We start from the raw sequence: 17,611 nt of genomic DNA on the forward strand, positions 1-17,611 counted from the left end.
AGATCAACCGAAGGACTTGTATGCATGCATATAAGCATAACCAATGGACACAAGACACTGGGGGGGGGGCGGTGAGGGCATATGCCGGGAAGTAGGGGAGGCCAGGGGAAGGTCAATGGGGGTGGTGGTGAAGGAGACATATATATTACTATCTGTAATACTTTAAACAATAATATAAAATTAAAAAAATAAATAAATTAGCTAATAGTAAAAAAAAATTAAGCTTTCTAAATTTTTTTAAAAAAATATGTATATTTTATTGATTTTTTACAGAGAGGAAGGGAGAAGGATAGAGAGTTAGAAACATCAATGAGAGAGAAACATTGATCAGCTGTGTCCTGCACACCTGCTACTGGGGATGTGCCTGCAACCAAGGTACATGCTCTTGACTGGAATCGAACCTGGGACATTTCAGTCTGCAGGCCAACACTCTATCCACTTAGCCAAACCGGTTAGGTCCAGCTTTGTAAATTTTTAATGACGGATTCTACTTATGTGTATTGTGCTATGGGACATTAAATCTTTGTTGACATATTTTTGCAAGGTAAGTATTACGTTTTCTCATAGCACTAGAATAGAAAATACTAGGAGAACTGAAAACATTGTAATTTTCTAGTAATTCAGAGGAAATGATTACATTCTGAGGTAGTGTACTGAAAGGGTACACAATGATACACATTTTTGCAAATTAATTTATTAAATATCAGTGGGAATAGTCTTTTGAATCTTGTTTCACGTCTTGGGTGTAATGTAGGGAGGCCTTATGTTACAGATGTTGCTTATTTTAATCTAAATTGGATACCATGGCTAATTCAGACCTTCTATGTGCATAGGTTTTTTCCACTATAGTATGCTCTTAGACACTATACTAAGGTATTACAAACTCAAGCAGCAGGATTCCTCAGGGAAATTAAAGGTTTCATATCAACCAGGCATTGTCAAAATCTTTTCCTTGAATAGTATTAAATGGTGTTCCAGCAGTGTTCTTGGTGCACATGATGTTACTGTTTTTTAAAACCACTACTTTATTGAGGTCTAGTTCACTCATTTAAAGTTATAGTCAGTTTAGAATATTTTCATCATCCTGTATCCATTAGCACTCATTTCTCACTTCTTACTGCACCCCTCCTTCACCCTGTATAGGCAATGACAATCTAATTTCTGTATGTAAATGAGCATATTCATGAAATTTCATACACTACATATGGATCATAAAATATGTGACCTTTTGTGTCTGGCTTATGTATTTAGCAGAATGTTTTCAAGTTTCATTGATTTTGTAGTGTCAATACTTCACTCTTTATGGCTGAATAAAGTTTAATTGTGTCGATCTACCACATTTTATTTATCCATTCATCAGTTGATGGACATTTGAGTTGTTTCCACATTTTGGCTATTATGAATAATGCTGCTATGAACATTTGTGAACTAGTTTTTATTCTCTTGTGCATATACCTTGAAGTGGAATTGCTAGGTCATATGATAACTCAACATTTAACATCTTGTGGAACTGCCAGACTGTTTTTGAAAGTGCTATACCATTTTACATCTCACCAGCCATGTATGAAGGTTCCAATTTCTCCACATCTCATCAGCCCTTATTATTATCTGTGTTTTTTATTAAGGCCGTCTTAGTGAGTGGGAAGTGGTATCTCATTGTGGTGACATTTCTTTCTGTATTAAACTTTACATTTTAGAATAATTTTGATTTATAGAGAAATTAAGCAGATAGTAAGAGAGTTCTTGTGTGCCCCCACATGGACACACAGTTTACCCTATTATTGATGATTTATATTAGTATGGTATCCTATATAAAAAAACCCCTAATATGCAAATAGACCAAACGGCAGAACGACCGGCAGAAAGACCGGTCACTATGATGCACACTGACCACCAGGGGGCAGACCCTCCACACAGGAGCTGCCCCCTGGTGATCAGTGTGCTCCTACAGGGGGAGCACTGCTCATCCAGAAGCCGGGCTCACGGCTGGCTAAGGAGCATTGAGCTGAATGGTAAGGAGCAGCGAGCAGGTGGGCGGTAAGGAGCGAGGGGTCCTGGACTGTGAGAGGGATGTCTGACTTCCGGCTTAGGCCTGATCCCCCCTGGCCCAGACTGTAAGAGGGCATGAATTTCATGCACCAGGCCTCTAGTATTTGTTATAATTAATGAACCAATATTGTTATATTATTCTTTTGATGTTGTTAATCCTCACTGAAGGATATTTTTACCATTGACTTTTAGAGAGAGTGGAAGGGAGGGAGGGGGAGAGAAAGAGAGAGAAACATCAATGTGAGAAGAGACACATGGATTGGTTGCCTCCTGCATATACCCTGACCAGGGTCAGAAAAACCTGCAACCGAGGTACATGCCATTGACTGGGAGTCTAACCCACATTGGTACACAGGTCAACACTCTACCACTGAGCCACACTGGCCAGGGCTTATTATATGACTAGGGGCCTGGTGCATGAAGATTCGTGCATGGGGGGTGGGTTCCTCAGCCTGACCTGTACCCTCTCCAATCTGGGAGCCCTCAGGGAAGCCCTCTCCAATCCGGGAGTTTCTGTCTGTCTGCAATCGTATGAGCGAATTCTCTGAGACACCCAACCCAGTTTGGTTTGTTGCTCACAGAATAATAAAGGCATTTTTTTTCTTTGCTTCATTGGTAGAGATTTCCTGGAAGTTTTAGGATATCTTCCCTTTAATTTTTCTTAGACACTCTGATTTTATGTCTCTCACTTTTTCTTTCCCTCCATCCCCCACTGCAACAGTAACTTGCTCCAGGCTCACTTTGCTCTAGTGCAGTGGTTCTCAACCTTCGGGCCCTTTAAATACAGTTCCTCATGTTGTGACCCAACCATAAAATTATTTTCGTTGCTCCTTCATAACTGTAATGTTGCTACTGTTATGAATTGTAATGCAAATATCTCATATGCAGGAGGGTCTTAGGCGACCCCTGTGAAAGGGTCATTTGACCGCCAAAGGGGTCGCGACCCACAGGTTGAGAATCACTGCTCTAGTGTCTAGGAGATTCATCTGCCACCAGAACTACGATTCCCAGCATTCCCGGTGCTCCCTGCTCTGGGCTTCCGCTTCAGGTCCTGGGGCTGCCACCAGAACTACTATTCCCAGAATTTCTGGTGCTCCCTGTGCTCTTGGTTTTCCCTTCCTGCTCTGTCTCCGTCCAATGTCCTCCCACTCTGCCAAGTCCTCCAAGCTGCCAGCTCTCCCTCTCTGCTCTCCGTCTGGAGAGTTCCCCAAGTTCCCCAAGTCGTTCCACTCTCCACCGGCTCTCCCGCTCTGCTCTGTGCCCGGCGGCTTGGGGAGGCATGGCTCCCTCGGTCACTGGGAGCTACTGAGGGAGCCATGTCTCCCCAAGCCTCCGGCTCTCCCGCTCTCTGCCTGGCGCCTATGTATGCAAATTAACCAGGCATCTTTGTTGGGTTAATTTGCATACACACTCCTGATTGGCTGGTAGGCATCACAGAGGTACGGTCAATTTACACGTTCCTTTTTTATTATATAGGATTCTTAACTAAAGTGCATAGTTTATTCATATTTTCTTAGGTTTTCTTTGTTGTTTGTTTTTAGAGAGGAAGGGAAAGGGAGAGAGAGATAGCAACATCAATGATGAGAGAGAATTACCGATTGGCCGCCTCCTGCATGCCCCCCATTGGGGATCGAGCCCGCAACCCGGGCATGTGCCCTGACCAGGAATTGAACCATGACCTCCTGGTTCATGGGTTGACACTCAACCACTGAGTCACACCAGCCAGGGCATGTTATATTATTCTTAACTAAAATGCATAGTTTATTCATATTTTCTTAGTTTTTTAACTTAAAGTCCTTTTTCTGTTCCAAGATCCCATTTTTGATATCATATTACATTTACTTTCATTTCTCCATAGGTTCCTCTTGGCTGTGACAGTTCTCAGACTTTTCTTGTTTTTTTGTTGTTGATTTTTTTGATGACTGGGAGAGTTTTGAGGAGTAGTGGTCCTTATAGTAGATACAATGTAAGATGCCCCTCTGTTGGAATTCCAATTTTTTAAAAATTGGTTGTGATGGCATTGGTTTTTCATATGAAAAAAATAAAAGCAGTTTACTTGAAGTATAAAAATACACAATCACAGAATTGGAAACTAGCAGAAGTATGGTTAAGAAATTCTTAGGAATTTAAACAATCAGCTGCCCCTGGAAGATGACCAGAATTGTAACTGAAGATATATTTTCATAGAGAGGACTTGGTCACATTAAAAAGGATCAGATTAAGTAATATAATTTATTTTTGAGACTGTCATTAAATAGCATCTAATCTAAGGGAAAAGCCAAAGGTATATTTTTCACAGCTTTACATGGAACTGAGAATATTGTTTTGCTTGTAATAAGACATAATGTTGATAGAAATTCAGATTAATGTTACGAAGAACTCCATGACATCAAGGCAGCAAGAGTCCAATATACAGTGAGTACTTCCACCTCCATCAGTTCCACTAACCTTGACAGGTGCCCTGTGAAGGAGGTGGAACTGTGGCTCAGAGTCTGTGGTTTCACTTACCGTACACAGCTGTCAGTAGTTGAGCTGAGAACTGAACCTAGGGATATACAAGTTTATAGCCCACTGTCTGTCAGGCTCCAGAGTTTCCAGTGGTTTTTCAATCAGAAATGTATCGGAAGAACCTAAGCTTGAGTTCTTCTCTTACTGGACAATTTTACTGCCAGCCAGAGGAGATAGCATCTTTCTCTGTGTGTTCAAGTCCCACTGAAATCAGTCAGTTCAGTGAACAGCATACTTGTTAACTGCTAACACAGGAAAACAGCCTGCTTTGCCCAGGGCACTGGAGTCTACTACCACATGTGTCTCCTGAAAAAGAATCCTGAGGGTCATAAAGGAGGAGGAACTATGTGGGTGAACAGCATCCACCAAGGCTTGTCAGTGATTGCGTCACTCAATGCACATCACTCAAGGGATGTCTCAGTCAGCTCTTAAGTTTTTTTGATAAGTGAGTGGCATAAAGGATTTGGTTTTTAATATTTACCTTTGAATAGAATTAAGTGTGGTAATGATCTGTGAACACACTTGAAATGAAATAATAAAGTTGCACAGATACCTGTCTGAGGAAGGTATGGAAACTTTCCTACTTATTCAGCTAATCCTTGTAAACGGCCCATTGGTTGATCACAGACTGATATAAGGTTTCTTTTTGCTTAGACTTTCTTTAGAAGTCAGGATAGAGTATGCTCTGTTGCAGTAACAAACCAGCACTGAGCTCTCCATTGATTTCTTGTTCACATAAATGTCAGTGTGCTTTTGGCTCTTCTTCATGCATCTGTTGTGTGTGCAGTGTCTCAGAGAAACAAGCTGCTGTGATTTCATTGTTTTTACGTAGGGCTTCCAGATTGTCTTAGCAGGGGAAGGAGGATCACATGCTGAAAGAATTTGGCCTTGAGGGACATAAATCACTTCTCACAGCTCATTGGCCAGAACAAGTCACATGACCCTAGGAGGTGAGGAAGAACACATAGCTATTCAGTGAGCAATAAATGCTTCTGCCTCACCTTCCAAGCAAGATAACTGGCCAGTTTGCAAAAGAAACAAAATCAAAACAGTTCCAGTAAAGACAGAAAAGTGTACTGAAATATTTAGTATTTAATTAAATTAATTCAGATTGAGGACTGTGATTTCATCTCCAAGGTAAATATTCTCCAGTTCCATCAACTTGTCTTATTTGAAATTGTGCTTACATTAGAGCTGTTGCCATGCTGTAGCTCTCTTCTGGGAATGGCTGTCACTGTACTCCCTAGGTTGAAGACAACACTCTAGATGTTGTCTACTTAGCATAGATTACAAGAGACTTAATATTTACTGTGATTTAGACACACACACACACACACACACACACACACACACACATGCAACTTAAGATTTTGTAAACCTTTTTAGCTGCCACTTCTAGAAATAAGTTTATGGAGAACTGAGGCCATAATGTATTTTTTTATATAAATGCTTTTTGCAAACTAATAATTTTCTTCAGTTATATTTTTGTGAAGCCTTTTTTTAAATTAAAAATATACTACTAGAAAATGCAGAATTCCTGTTTAGTTTACCTTCATGGTCTGCCCTTTCCTATTCTCTTCAGTGTGGCCTAAAACTCCACCATTGGAATGATAGGATAACAAAGACCATAGTCAGGTTGCGCTGACAGGAGAAGTCCTCTCTTGCTCTCTGTTTGAAAAGGCTCTCTTTTACTTGAGAACAACTATCTCTAGTAAATGCCACCACCTACCTCAGACTCTTTATGCTGACACCATATTTTTTATCCCATATTTACTGAACACAGTTTTGGGCCAGTCACTGAGCTATGCCCCAGCAGTCTTCGTCCTCATAGAACAACAGTCTAGACCAGTGGTTGGCAAACTGCGGCTCGCGAGCCACATGCGGCTCTTTGGCCCCTTGAGTGTGGCTCTTCCTAAGCCTTAGGACAGTGATGGCGAACCTATGACACGCGTGTCAGAGGTGACACGCGAACTCATTTTTTTGGTTGATTTTTCTTTGTTAAATGGCATTTAAATATATAAAATAAATATCAAAAATATAAGTCTTTGTTTTACTATGGTTGCAAATATCAAAAAATTTCTATATGTGACATGGCACCAGAGTTAAGTTAGGGTTTTTCAAAATGCTGACATGCTGAGCTATAAAGGTTTGCCATCACTGCCTTAGGAGTACCCTAATTAAGTTAATAACAATGTACCTACCTATATAGTTTAAGTTTAAAAAATTTGGCTCTCAAAAGAAATTTCAATCGTTGTACTGTTGATATTTGGCTCTGTTGACTAGTGAGTTTGCCAACCACTGATCTAGACCAAAGGTTGGCAAACATTTTCTGTGAAGAGCCAGATAATAAGTGTTCTAGGCTTTGTGGGCCATGTGGTCTGTCTCAGCTACTGAACTCTTCCCTAATGCCACAGAAGTAACCACACAATACGTGAGTGATTGAGCATGGCTGTGCTCCAATAAGCTTTATTTATGGGCATTAAAATGAAAATTTCTTATATTTTTCACATGTCACAAACTATCATTGTTTTGAAATTTTTTCAACTGTTTAAGTATGCAAAAACCATACATACAGGTTGTGTGTGAGTGGGCAGTGGGCCTGATTTGACCTGCAGGTTGAGTTTGCCTCCCCCTGGTCTAGAACCAGCTTTCTGTGGTTTCTTCTCACAAATAGTGAAGTGCCTTAATGATTACTTAAATTATTCAAGTTCAGTGTTTAAACATAATTAACTTCATTCAGTTCTTTCTCCCCAAAACAACTCTTCCATCAGTTATTGGTGAATGTCATTTCTGCAAATTATGTATTTTGCATAATATACAAATTTTAACATGCAATATGCAAATTTGTATATTATGCAAAATACATAATATACAAGTGAGCACATACATATATTACTATTGAGGACCACTAATTTTATGAAAATCCTACTCATCAATCCTATATAATAAAACCCTAATATGCAAATCAGCCGAACAGCAGAACAACCAGTCCCTATGATGCACACTGACCACCAATGGGAAGACATTCAATGCAGGAGCTGCCCCCTGGTGGTTAGTGCACTCTTACAGGGGGAGTGCCATTCAGCAAGAAGCCCGGCTCTGCTGCAGCACTAAGGACCCCTTGGGGGATGTCCGCCTGCTGGCTTAGGCTCTCCACAGGGAGCAGGCCTAAGCCGGCAGGTGGACATCTCCCCGTGGGCTCCCAGACTTCAAGAGGGCGCAGGTCGGGCTGAGGGTCCGCCCCCCCCCCCCACGAATGTCGTGCACCTGGCCTCTAGTATTTAAAATAATACCTAACCTCTGTTGTGCACTTCCTATATGTCAGGTCCTTTTTTAAGCCCTTGGCTGTTTATTTTAATTAATCTTTCCCAAAACTCTATGAAGTTGGTATTATTATCATCATCTTTATTTTTGGGCTATAAAAACCAAAATTCAAAATGACTCACGCAAGGTTAAAAATCAGAGTCTATATTCATTCCCAAGATTTATGACTCCAGAGCCAGGACTCCTAATAATATATTTACTGTGCCTTCATAGGTACTGAAATATATGCATTAAAGTAGTTAAACTGTTTGCAGTGTAAGAAAATATAAGTGGTGAATAAAGATTAAAAGACTATTTTTCCTTAAAAGCAAATATGTAATTGAAAAAGGAAACATTTAAGAAATGAGTGTTCTAATAGTTTTTGCTATTTAATTTTATCTTGTCCATGAGTAATGATAAATCATTCAGACTATCTTGGGATAAATATAGTGTGCTGAGATTTTTCTCTTTTCTGAGCTTCCTGAATTAATACTGAGAATCAGGGCAGGGCTGGATTTACAATAGAATTATGCATCATGTTCAGCCCAAAAATAATAATATAGATGCTTTGTATTTGTATATAGAGTTTACAAAATATTCTGTTACATGTGACACATTATGGGGAAGCACTTTGTAACCTGCAAGTCGTAGTCCAAAAGAATTATTGTTAGTCATTTCAGTGGGCCATTTCACTGTAGATATAGCCTTAGCCTTAGTTTTATTGTCCCTTCAGTTTAATCAGTAGAACAGGTTAGATCTTAAGTGAACACACCTTTGAAAGATTCTTGGTGAACTATTTAAAATTTCCCCTAATTTGCTTTTGGACCTGTTCTGTGTTGAACCACAAGGACAAGGACTACAGAATCCATTCTTGTCCTAGGAAGTCTCTGAGAAGAAAGGCAAGTAAACATGATACATTTTATTTTTTCATTTAAGTGCTGGCTTTGGAAAGAATGATGTGAGAAAGAAAAAGAGGAATTTTGAAAATCAAATATTTGCCTCGACACTATTAACTAGTCTAATCTTGTGGGCAAACAGCAGGAATTCAAGAGGTCCACAAACTTGTACCCCTCTGGAGCCAGTCTCTGTGACACTGCGGTCACTGGATGGTTATTGTACATGCCAATAAAAGATGATTTGAGACAAGAAAAGATCGTTATATACTTTTATTGCACAGTAATCAGTCCTAATTAGTTAATAATTTTCAAAGTTTTCTTGTCATATAGTTTATTGCTAAATGAAAAGGGCTAGCAGGTGATAGGATCTTTCCAAAAATGATAAATATTTATTTGCTTTATATGTAATTTTAAGAAATTAAGTGTGCCATAAAATTCTACATTTGGTAACTTTGGATTATGGAATTTTTTTCCTATAAAAACACAAGATAATGGCTGTTTCTTCTTTCATGAGTCCTGATCTTTTAAGGAACTATGGATGTTGAAAAGAAGATTGCCTTTACCCTCTCTCACCTCTTTCTCTAGGATCTGGGCCACTTTGGGGTAAACATTTGCCCGTTTGTTCATGATCCCTACAATATGGCTTCATGGCTAATAATGGAAGCAACAATCAGCTGCAGAGAAAATAAAATACATTTCTTTATTTCCACCTCACAATACTATAATTTGAGTTCAGAGACATCTCAGAAAATAAACAGTGGCAGGAAGCAGAGCTTGTGGTGACCTAATGTTTCTTCATGAATGCTCTGTGGAGGAAAGGCAGTGGGACAATGAGGATGGCAGGGGATCATAAGGATTGTGGCAAACTTGTTTACACCTTATCTAAAGGGTGTGACAGTCACTGGCCTAGCCCTGTGTGGTGATGTGGAGATGTGGGCTTAGTATTGCCATACCTTCTGATTTTCAAAGAGAAAATGTAAATGTGAATTTTATGTTCATTTCCTAATTTTTATATTTTAGCTTCAACATTTAAAAACACTTAGTGAGCCACAGAGGACATGTGTTCAGAATTTGGTCCCTTTGACAGGCAGGAGAGGCTCTTGGTTTGGTGACGAAGTTATAAGAGCCCTGCGATGGAAAGAAAGATGGGGGCCCCAGGAGCATGGAGGTTGTAGAATGCAATACCTGGCATGCATTTTCACCCTCTTCTTTTGTTTGGCTGATGAGACTGTGTTTTAATTTTGTTGCTCTTCTTAAGGAAAACCTTTTGCTATCCAGATTTACCTCCTAGAGAAAGGGGGCTGGGATGTTGAACCCAGTTGTGGGGGCTGCAGGAGATGAGTGGGACTGAATAAGAGGTCGGGCAAGACTGGTTCCACTGCAGGGTTTGATGGGTCATTTGAGACCCATCAAAATCATCATGTACAGGGTGTGGATAGGTGGGCAGAATATGGCACAGAGGCAGAGCTGCCAGACTCAAGGATGGAAAGCAGGCATAGGAGGAGTGGTCAAGAGGTGTCTGCGGCCCTGAAGAACTGGGAGGGCTCTGCTTTGCTGTGAGTGGGAGGGAGCTGTTGAGCCAGCCAGCCTGATCTGGATGGTTGATGATTAACCCAGATAAGTCATCTAGGCTGCATTTCCTGAAGGCCCTGGATCTTCTCTCCACTTACACCACTTGGGTGGTAACTGCATGTTCTTCAGGAGCAGGGACATCATTCAGTAAGCACAACTGATGACATCTGGCTTCAGCACTATGGCTTAGACAAGACAGGGTCAGAGTGCTTCCAGAATGAGGTCACACCTTTGGAATTCCTAGTCATATTCCCTATCATTCCCACAGTCATTATGCTGGACGCTCTTGGATTGAATGGGCTGATAATTCATTCTCTTCTTTTCTTTATTCTCTGAAATGATTAAGAAATAGAGGCCTTTCAGGCAGAGTTCAAAATAATGACTTTATTCCTGGTGCAGCTGAACCAGGATTGTAGCTGGGTCCTGTGTGGAAATGGTCTTCCTCAGACCTTTCCTCCCAGAATTTTAGCTTCTACCCATCCCATCCCAGGCAGACCTGCTGGACAATTGCCTCTGGGTTGCTTTCTATATAGAAGAAAGGGAGGGCTCTTGTGTTCTGAAGACAAGCTACTGCTAAAGAGGGAGGGGCAAGTCATGTGTGGACAAAGACCTTGAACATTTTGCCACATTCAGTAAAGTTGTGTTTCTCAAAGTGTGATTCCCCAGACAAGCAGTGTCAGCAACACCTTAAATAACTTGTTAGAAATGTAGATTTGTGGTTTCCAATCTAGACCCAGAAGTCTATGTTTTAATAAGCCCCATCTATGATTCTGTTGCAGTTAAAGGTTGAGAATCATTGCAGTACAGGAATGAGGTTCCTATGGATCCTAGACACTTACCCTCTTACCAGTAAGATGAATCAGTTCCCCTTCTTTGGGGGAGAGTGAGAAAGGAGTATAGAGAAAGAGGCCAGAATGCTGCTTTCGCAATAGGCCCTGAGAGAAATATAAAGTTAGGAGAATGGGCTTCCCCCACAGCTCTCTGTAGTAAACTCTAGTGTAGAGGACTGTAGTCCGAGGATCAGCAGGTGAAAACAGGAGGACATTCTTTAGATGCCCCTTTTCTCATTGGTTAATGTTTCCTACCTTTTCTATAAACGGTAAATGTCAAAAAGGAATGATGAAGGAATGAATACAAGCAGAGACAGGAAGAACACTAAAGGATATAGAAAAAATAATGAAATAGGTATTGTATTTCTTCCAACATCATCCTTTACAGTTAATCATTTATTTTGTGTTTTATTAATTAAAAATTTAGTCTTGAATTTATTTTTCTAGTTGTGACCCCAAATACTGGCCATTTGACTGTGATAGTGTCATCAGTCATCAGCCCGGACTCAACCGTACTGCTGTTTGCTTCCTGCTCGTCCATTCATGCTCAAGTTATTGACTTCTACATACTGTTTAGGAAAAGGATTTTTTATGTCCTTCATCTCTACTTGGCAGAGGAGCTTATTTAACTTGATTTGTAACCTTGAGCAGGTGGTTCAATTTCACTCTTGGCAGTTTTCAAATCAGAAAGGAGGCCTGGTTAGTCACTAAATACTTAGTGATAGTTGTCTCAATAATTTATACAGTTGCCATTTCATAATCTAAGATGAAAAGAGATAAATTTCCCAAATGCCTGTGTTTTGGAAAAATATATTTTTGCTTTAGCCAACTTTTTTAGAGGTGTGGTATAAAATTATGCTTCCTTGGGTATTATAACCTCAAAGAGACAGGAATATTATGGTTCCCATTATTTACTTTCCATAGCACAGCATCTTGTAAACACACTCAATTCCATGCAGTCCAGAATGTAAGCTTGTTTCTATTAAATACTTAATGTTTTCAGGAATGAAAAATGCTAAAGAATTTAAACTACTTCTGCTTATAAATATTTTGCTCTGACTTCAACCAGAAATGAAATTATGGTGGTATTAATAACTGGTCAGTTACTATGTTTTAAGAACTTCTAAATCTTTAATAACAACTCCATGGGTAGGTAGGTCTTGTCATTCCCTTTATGGAGATGAGCAAAGTGAGGTACAGAGAACTTAAGTGACTTGCCAGAAACACTCTGTTGATAAGTAGCAGAATCAAATCCATGTCTGTTTATATCAGATCTATACCCTTAACCATCTAGTCTGTTCTGTGTGCTAGCTGTTAGGCTAACTCCTGACAAGAATTGCATTTCAGAATAGGAGAGGTCTCAGATGGTTGGTGGGAGAAGTGGAAAATGCTTCCAGCAATATTAGTCATTCAGAATTTAGAAATTCTTAATTTTGATCCTATTTTGATTCCTCAGCTATACTTCACTTACTTCTGAATGACAATCCTTGGGGATGAGGCTCAGGAATCTGCATTTAAAACAATCCACACAAGGCGATCTTAGAACTACTAATGAGAACCACTGCACCTAGTTGCTGGGTAGCATTTAGTGTCAATTGCAGTAATCTCTGGGCCCTGGTGTGCTAGGGAGGATTAAGGCAGGGAGGCACCCCTGCTTGTCATTATTGGCAGAATCTTGAATATTTTAACTTTTGTAATTTTTTAAAGCTGCTAAGCTGAATATTTGACTTACTTCTCATATGTGAGTACACCCTTTCAGAGAGAAATTTATTTAAGGAGAGCTGTAAACCAATATTGCCCCCTCCTCCCAAACACACTCTTCTTCTCCCAAATGATAGCTGTTCTCTTGTGGGCAATGTAAGGCCAAGGTGATAAGAACATCCTGCTCTGAATAAAACCATTTGAGCCTATATTAGTTTTCTATTGATCCTATAACAAAATGCCACAAATTTAGTGACTTAAATAGCACATTGATTATCTGACAGTTCCGTAGGTCAGATATCCAACACGGGGCTCATGGGGCTAAAAGCAAGGTGCTGGCAGGGCTGCATTCCTCTCTGGAAGCCCTAGGGGAGGACCTTTTTCATGGCTCATTGGGCTGGCAGAATTCAGTTTCTTGAAGGGGTAGGCCTGAGATCCCGCTTCTATCACTGGATGTAAACCGAAGGCCATTCCCACCTGCATTTCTTGGCTCATGGCCCCTTTCCTCCATCTTCACAGCCAGCAAGGGTGGGTCCAGCCCTCTCACATCTTGAATCTCTTTTCCTCCTCCTCCTTTTATTTCATCTCACCCAGTAGGGAAAGGTTCTCTGCTCTTTGACCCATGTGATTAGATTGGGCCTGTCTAGATATCCCAAGATAATCCGCCTGTTCCAAGGCCCTAACCCTTAATCACATCTGCCACGTCCCTTTTGCATGTAAGGTAACATGTTCTGGGGTTTGGGGCTTGGGGCCCGCTTGGGGAGAATTATTCTGCTGTCACAGATACACTGTCTGCCTTTGTTGACAAACAGGACAGCAGGGCACCAGGCACTAATATTTATGTGTATGAGAAAATATGATTTAACGGATATTTTTCTAAATTGAAATCAGCTCAGGGCCCAGGGAAAGAATGTGCCAGGATTTTTGAACACGGGTGTGTCAGGCAGAGCTGCAGCTGCACTACCTCTGTGTCTCAAAGGGGGGTGATTCGTGTTGTGCCTGTTCTCCAGTAACTTAGATTCAGAAAAAAACTCTTAGGATGTGAAATAGGCCCACTCCTCCAGCCAGGATGTTTTCCTTCCCTCACCCATTGCCTGCCATGTGCTCTCGCTTGCACAGCTTTGTTCATATACTTCCAACTGCCTGGTCTGCCTTTTAAAAAAAATATTAAATAAGACCAACGCTTTATGTCCATTTATCTATAACAACACATATTTACAAGTTTTGACACCTACTTATTCTAGGAAACGTTTCCAAGGTGCTAAAGTATGGCATCTACTCACTTTTACTAGTAGCTGAATTAAAGTGGTGGAAAGAGTCCATCCATATCGTCTGCTGACCTTTCCAAGGTGGTTCATGAGTTCTTCTCCATGATGGTGTCCTCCCTAAATCTGTGGAGCATGAAAGAAGCCCTGCAGCATCCGGGTACTCAGAACCAATGATTGAATTGGTTTCAAGTACTAAACTTAAGTGACTTGAGTATGTTATTTATGTACCCAAACGCTGCAAGGTATGTGTATTTATTGTTTTCTCACAATGCTGTTAATAGAAGAACATTGCCAAGAATGTTTAATTTAAAGTGAGTAAAAATTGGATTTTAAAGATGAGGTTTGCAATACATCTTTTACTGAGTAGACTTTTTGTGTTTTTTTTTTTTTGGTGTGTTTTTGAATCTTTAATTGATGTGTAGTATACAAGCAAAAAAAATGTACAGATCCTAAGTGTATAACTTGATGAATTTTCACAAAATCAACACCTATATGCCAAGAAACCAAATTATTACCAGAACCCCAGAAACCTCCTTGCTTTTTTCCAGTTGCTACCATTCTCAAGGGTAATCACTACCCTGATGTTTTAGAAGTTTGAGAAATGGACTATTTCTAAGGTACAGAAAAAATTCTTTACATATTGTGGAAATACTTCTTACAAGCAAATCTCCAAATAAGTATGTGTGGGTTTATAGAGATTGAAAAAAATGTGGCTCATTCCCAAAAGGTGTAGACACGGAACATTTTCTAAATGTTCTTGTTTTATTAAATAGTTTCAGTTACATAAGCAACTCTGAATCTGATTATTGTTTATTGAGCACTCATAATGGCTCAAACTGTACTTTTGTCTTCACAAGGTGTCAGGACTGCACTCTGCCCTTAGCCCTGATCAGTCACTCGGCACCACATCATTCTCTACATAGTCATTATTGAGATAAAATCAGTATATTTTTTCTGGAAGTTTGGTTTTGTTTTATAATAGGAACTCAAGAAAGGCACAAAAGGCATGTGACATACATTAAACTGCATTTTCTAGAATTTCATATAAATGAAATTATACAGTATATACTTTCCTTTTTAACTGGATTATAACATACAAATCCTTAACTTTTTCTTTCACTTTGTGAAGCATTTTTATAACAGCCATTCTTTACTTTTATGGAGCCGTCACAAATAATGTTTCAGATTTCCTCTTCAGAGAATTAACCAGTTAGTGAAAATAGATTATAGATTTTAAGTGAACTTGTTCTTGCCTCATTTAAAGAGGAGAATGGGACACCCCTTAAGGCACTTCCTGGCTCTAACACTATATAATTCTATATTATGTTTCCAGTTACCATTCAACGGTAATTTTGTATATTTGCTTGAAATTAGTCTAGTGACTGTAAAAAAAAAAAAAAAAAAAAAAAAAAGGTAGGGTGTATTTTTTTTTAAACATTTAACACAAGTTTCTAATACTTTACAGGAATCTCAATGTATGCTTAATTGCTAAATGATTTTTCACATGGTGAAAACCAAATTGCCATTTCAAAATTAAAATGGCAAAAGAATATTTATAAAAATACAAGACCTCATAAAGCAGTCTCATTCTGTAGGAAAGAGACCTACTTGAGTGGACTCTAAGGGGCAGTGTGAATATCCTGATGTATTTTAAGCACAGTCCTAATCCAAAAGAAATTGTCGATGGCATCTGCATTTTGCCTCTTGATTTCAAACCACACCCATGTTGCAAATTGGCCTTTGTACTTGAGACCAAGTTCTTTTAAGATTAAAATCTGTAGTAGTAGGCAGGACACTTCAGTGTGGGTTGCTTGTTTTCTTTGGTCAGACGCTGAATTTGGCCGAGAATTATTTGAGAATAGACACAGTTTAGAGAGACTGAGTTTTAAATCTTCTGGATCTGTTTTCTTGGACCTCCAAATCTCAGCTGGCAAGACCAACAGAAGCAGGTATGCAGAATTTTCCCTTATGTTAATAGCAATAATCTAGCCTCAGATTCTAGAGCTGCTTTTTTTGTTTTAATGATAGTTAAATTGAGATAAATTGTTTGTTTGTTTTCTAGGGCATTTTTTGCTTTTGAGATTGTACTTTGCCTAATCAATGCAAATAGTAAACATGGTGAAAGGATCACATAATTCTTAATTTTCTATTAATTTTTTCTGTTTAAAAAAACTACTACCTTAAGCAATACATGTTAGGTAAGTAAGGACTCTTTGGGTTTATTCAGGGGTGGGTAAAAATTTTTAATTTATAATTTTGGTTTGGCTTTAATGTCCCTTTAGATATACATACCAAGTCCTAGGAAAATGAGGAAGTGGCTGAATATACTCATTCTGTGCCATCTAGGATGTATGTGTATTATTGCTTCCAAGCCTGATTCTTTCAGTTGATGAAACAGCTCTCCCAGTCCATAGTTTAATCATGGATAAGTAAAACTACTCTTTTTGCTAAAGGGATTCCACCTATACATAAAGCAAAAAAATGGTAATAGAGAATATTGCCAGTACAAGGGATATGGTAAGATTCTATGCAAGCATCTGAAGTCTACAGAAAATATCTAAATTAAAGTAAATTCTTTATCTTTACTTTTGCTCTTTACATTTTTAAGTACCAAAATGTACTTGTAGATAGTGCTTTTGCTTCAAAGCTTTCTTCAGTGTTTTATTGAATTTGGGAAGAAGCTGAAGACTTTTATAAAGATAATTTCCTTATAAATAGTGTACAGATAAGCATGCTGCCTTTCACTTTGAGCACTTTCAGTGGTTTCTAAAGTTGATTGAGAACCGTATATCTTTACCCTGGAAGCTACAGCAGTCTTAGTTCAGCTCTTTTCTTAGTAAAACAGAAAATAAGCAGTTCCCAGCCCGTGTAAAGCTGAGAAGGTCTTAAATGATGCATGTCTAGGAAACTTGGTTACTGATACTGCTGGCAATTTGCGTAGGTTTTAGTGCCAACCAATTAAATATTCTGAGTTTTCTTCAAAGAGGCCAGCTTTTAAAAAGTTAAATGTGCTCCTCTTTGCAGTGACCTGAGCTCTCAAAACCTAATAGAAAGTTAAGACTTATCTGCTCAGTTTTGTGAAGCAGTCAACCATTTAAATTTATTTATATGTGTCAGAATAGTTACACTGTGGCTCTTCTTAGAGAAATGAACACAGCATGACCAATTAACTCTGGAAAATGAGTGCTATGGACAAATTTCACATAGTTCTTAAAAAAACACTTTATGACTTTGTTAGGAACCAGAATTCCCACTCCTGTATTATGTCCAGAATCAAACAAAGGCTGTGCCTTGTGCCAGTCCTTTCATAATGAACCAGCCCAAATGCTCACTTGTGTTCTTTCAGAGGAGGGGGATAGCATTCCTTTATGATCCCCAGTTTAGATCAGCTTACTAGCCAAAGCATGATATTCGATTACCCTTATTATGTTACTTTGCATAGCTACAAATGTTACTAGTGGTGTGGCCTTTTCTAGCCATTAAA

At 39.2% G+C, this 17,611-nt stretch overlaps 1 protein-coding gene across 4 annotated transcripts in view; it reads left to right on the forward strand.

Annotated features, from left to right (window-relative positions):
- Positions 1-17,611, forward strand: part of PLS1 (plastin 1) — a 157,112-nt gene that overhangs the window by 21,303 nt on the left and 118,198 nt on the right. For 2 of the 4 annotated variants that reach the window (XM_014542170.1, XM_005869300.2), the window contains exon 1: positions 15,917-16,076. The exons of the other annotated variants lie outside the window; for them this stretch is intronic. The gene's annotated coding sequence lies outside the window, so the exon portion shown is untranslated. Of the gene's footprint in view, positions 1-15,916; positions 16,077-17,611 lie in introns of those variants that run through there. 4 annotated transcript variants of the gene reach the window in all.

Source organism: Myotis brandtii, unplaced genomic scaffold (assembly GCF_000412655.1).
Source record: "Myotis brandtii unplaced genomic scaffold, ASM41265v1 scaffold291, whole genome shotgun sequence".
NCBI classification, from domain to species: domain Eukaryota; kingdom Metazoa; phylum Chordata; class Mammalia; order Chiroptera; family Vespertilionidae; genus Myotis; species Myotis brandtii.